General features: G+C 38.5%; 1 pseudogene; it reads right to left on the reverse strand.

Moving 5' to 3' along the window:
• Positions 1-786: 786 nt before the first annotated feature.
• Positions 787-4173, reverse strand: LOC130826454 (uncharacterized; annotated as a pseudogene).
• Between the last annotated feature and the right edge of the window lie 462 nt (positions 4174-4635).

The raw sequence follows: 4635 nt of genomic DNA on the forward strand, positions 1-4635 counted from the left end.
CAAAATTTCAAAAGGTCCAATAAATTTAGGGCTTAATTTCCCTTTTATCCCAAAGCGTTGGACTCCTTTCGTTGGTGAAATCTTTAGAAATACTTTGTCACCTTCAGCAAATTGCAAAGCTCTGCGACGGTTGTCTGCATAACTCTTCTGTCTACTTTGTGCTGCCTTCATATTCTCTTGCACTACCCTCAAGCTATCAATAGAGTCTTGGATAAGATCTGGTCCTTCTGGCACATTTCGGTCCATCTGATCCCAACATAACGGCACTCGACATTTTCTCCCATATAAGGCTTCGTTTGGTGCCATCTTGATGCTGGTTTGATAGCTGTTGTTGTATGAAAACTCTATCAAAGGCAATTTCTGTTCCCATGAACCACCAAATTCAAGAATACAACATCTCAAAAGATCCTCTAATGTCTGGATGGTTCTTTCGGTTTGGCCATCAGTAGCCGGATGAAATGCAGTACTTAAACATAGCTTCGATCCGAATGCTTCTTGCAACTTTTCCCAAAATCGAGACAAAAATTTTGGGTCTCTGTCAGACACAATTGTTCTCGGTACTCCATGTAATCTTACAATTTCTCGAACATAAGCATCAGCCAATTGTTTTACTGACCATGTTCCCTTTATTGGCAGGAACCTTGCAACTTTGGTCAATCTGTCAACTATTACCCAAATTGTGTCATTTCCTCGTTGCGTTCTTGGTAATCCAACTACAAAATCCATGGATACGGAATCCCATTTCCACTCAGCAATTTCTAGTGGTTGAAGTAGTCCAGAACTCTTCTGCCTTTCAAATTTCACCTTCTGGCATATCAAGCATCGAGATACAAAATCAGCTACATCTTTCCTCATACCTTTCCACCAAAATAATTTCCTTAATTCTTCAATCATTTTATCTCTACCAGGGTGTAAGTGAAACATTCCTTGGTGTCCTTCCTTCAAAATCTATTTTTTCAACTCTGTGTTGTCTGGTATACACAATCTCCCGTTCATTCTTAGTTCACCTTTCTCACCCACTTCGAACGCTTCTGTCTCTTTTCTTTGAACTCGAATGATTAACTCGATTATTTCGGGATCTTCTTGTTGTGCTTCTATAATTCTTTCGAACAAAGTCGGTTGTATAGTCATTGCTCCCAAATATTCAACAACTTGATAGTGATGAACAATTTCTAGATCTAACTTCTGGATTTCTCGGTATAATTCCCAAGGTACCGTCATTATAGCATTTACAGATATCCTCGGCCTTCTGCTCAATGCATCTGCCACTTTGTTTGCTTTTCCGGGATGATAATTTATGTCAACTTCAAAGTCTTTAATGATTTCCAGCCACCGCCTTTGTCGCATATTCAGCTCCTTCTGAGTGAAGACATATTTCAAATTTTTATGATCAGTGAAGATCTTGCATGGTACTCCATAGAGATAATGTCTCCATAACTTCAGAGCAAAAATTACAGCTGCTAGTTCAATGTCGTGTACTGGATAATTCAACTCGTGTGGCCTTAATTGCCTTGACGCATAAGCTACTACTTTGCCTTCTTGCATTAGCACACATCCCAAACCTTCCTTCGATGCATCACAATATACCTCAAATGCTTTCCCACAGTCGGGCATGATCAACACAGGTGCCGTCGTAAGTCTCCTTTTAAGCTCTTCTAATGATTTACTCTGCTTCTCGCCCCACTGAAACCAAACTCCCTTTTTAAGCAACTCAAACAACGGTCGGGCAATTTTAGAAAAATTTTCCACAAACTTCCTGTAATAGCCTGCCAAGCCTAAGAAACTTCTTACTTCAGTAACACTCTTTGGATTCGGCCATTCCATCACTGCTCTAATCTTTTCAGGGTCAACAGAAATTCCATCTTTCGAAACAACGTGCCCTAAGAAAGATATGTTCTCTAACCAAAATTCACATTTACTAAACTTGCCATAAAGTTTCTCCTTTCTCAACTCTAAAACTATCCTTAAGTGCTGCTCATGTTGCTCTTCATTCTTCGAATACACCAATATATCATCAATAAACACAACCACAAACTTATCCAGGTAAGGGTTGAAATATCTTTGCATGAGGTCCATAAATGCTGCTGGAGCATTCGTTAGACCAAATGACATTACTAGAAACTCATAGTGCCCATATCTGGTTCTGAATGCAGTCTTAGGAATATCTTCTTCAGCAATCCTCAATTGATGATAACCAGACCTCAAATCTATCTTCGAAAAGACCCTTGCTCCCCTAACTGATCAAAAAGGTCGTCTATCCTTGGCAAAGGATAACGATTCTTGATGGTAATCTTATTGATCTCCCGATAATCAATGCATAGCCTCATACTCCCATCTTTCTTTCTGACAAAGAGGACCGGAGCTCCCCATGGTGAAACGCTAGGTCGAATGAAACCTTTTTCCAGCAATTCATCTAGCTGCTTTTTCAGCTCAGCCAATTCAGCTGGAGCAAAACGGTAAGGAGTTTTAGAAATAGGGGTGATATCAGGAATAAGGTCAATATGGAAGTCTACTTCTCTTCTTGGAGGTATACCGGGTAATTCTTCAGGAAACACATCAGAATATTCTTGCACGATCGGGGTTTCTTGCAAACTAGGTTTAGGTTTTACTTCTTCAGTAGTAACATAACATAAGAACCCTTCATCTCCTTGTCTTATCATTTGTGATGCTTGAATTACAGAAATTGTCTCTAGCTGAGATCTTGAGTTCTTCCGAATACACTTTGTTCCCTCGGGAGTTTTTATTCTAACAACCTTTTCCTTACACAAAATCTCCGCTGAATATTTCTCCAACCAATCCATACCCAAAATGATATCAAATGTTCCCAAATCGAATTGAATTAAGTCAGCTGGTAAAAGATTCCCACAAATCTCCAATGGAAAATCATAAAAGATACGATCACACAGGTAAGGTGTACCATCAGGTAAGTTGATACACAATTGGGATTTTTGAGGTTTTAAAGAAATAGAAGATATGCGGAGAAAAGTACTGGAAATAAAAGACCTATCCGCTCCACAATCAAACAAAACATTTGCTGTAAAATTACCAACAGGAAATTTTCCAGAAATTACTTTACCTTCAACTTCAAACTCCTGGTGTAAACCATCATAATGATCTCCAATTGCATGCAGGCCTACTGATGCTTTAGTCTCATTCCTCTGATTGCCGAATGCTCTGTTTCCTGCAGCTTCTGATGTTGTTTTGCTCAGATTGAACGTTTCCCCACAGTTACTAGCCAGATGTCCCTCCTTGTGACACTTGTAACATACAATCTTCCCATTACAGTTTCGGCCTCGATGATCTTTTCCACATAACCTACATTTCCACTGTGTCGGCCTTGCTACAGTCTGAAACGGCTTCTTCCCTTCATTCCTGGCCTTCTTGTACCTACTGCCCCCACTAGATTCATTCTTTCTTTTATTAAACCCGTCTTCTTTTTCCAAAATACGCTCGTACTCCAAGGCTTGATTGTACAAATCATCAAAATCTTGATATCTAGGAGTGCCTTTTTGGATCCTGAGGTTCAGACCTTCGAAAAATCTAATCGCCTTGCCTCGATCAGAGATCACTATTTCGGTAGCGAATCTAGCCAGCTCTCTGAACTTACTTGCGTACTCGATCACTGACATAGTTCCTTGCCTCAGAAACAAGAATTCATTCTCTTTCTTTCTCTGAAGCGAGGGTGGGTAAAATTGATCACGAAGCTTCTTTATAAATTCTTCCCATGTAGAATCTATGGCGGTTTGTTTTACAGTCCTCCACCATAATTCAGCAGTGCCTGTTAAGTAGAATGCGGCTAATTTCACTTTCATCCTTGACGGGCAGTTTATAGCCTCCAACAGTTTCTCCATTTCTGCAATCCAATCCTCAAAGCGAACTGGATCAGGTTCTCCATCATATTTTGGAGGTTGATGACTAGACAATCTCTTATAAAATTTCCCCTCATCATCTTCATGGAAACGACTCATCTGCTTCTCCATTAAGTTCAGCAGCCTCTCATTATTCCTTTCCATCATTCTTAACTGATTTTCCAGAGCCTGAACTCTTGCATCCTGGGTCGTGTCATCAGCAAAATCATTCCTCGTCTCTTGAGGTTCACTTCTTGCGATACATCCTCTACCACCACCTCTTGGCATCTTCAATAAAGTAGGGAAGTGTTGCGTTAGCTACATTTTAAATTGCAAATCACATATTTATTTTTTTTAAGCACAGAAAACACATAAAACAAATTTCATTTAAAATACTAATTTTAATTAATTTTTAATTTTTTTTTTTCAAAATGTAATTTATCACGGTGTTTCCTAGTATCGGATAAGAAGATCCGACCATTCGAATAACGTTGGCTCTGATACCAAGTGTAACGGATCGTTCTTTTCTAATGTAGGTTTATTATAAAATATAGTAAGTAATGCTAAGCGGAAGTCTATCGTACCGTGGTTATTGCGAAAAACAAATAAGACAAAACAGAATTTTCAATAAAAACAAAGAAAACTTAAATCATTAAAATATAATTTTACGTATTACATCTTTCTTTAATACATAATTATTGTTTTTACATACCCGTAATATAAACTACATATATACTAACATCACACAGACAATACTATAGCTTCTTAATAACTTCATGTAAAGTTA

This window comes from Amaranthus tricolor, chromosome 1 (assembly GCF_026212465.1).
Source record: "Amaranthus tricolor cultivar Red isolate AtriRed21 chromosome 1, ASM2621246v1, whole genome shotgun sequence".
Classification (NCBI taxonomy): Eukaryota; Viridiplantae; Streptophyta; class Magnoliopsida; order Caryophyllales; family Amaranthaceae; genus Amaranthus; species Amaranthus tricolor.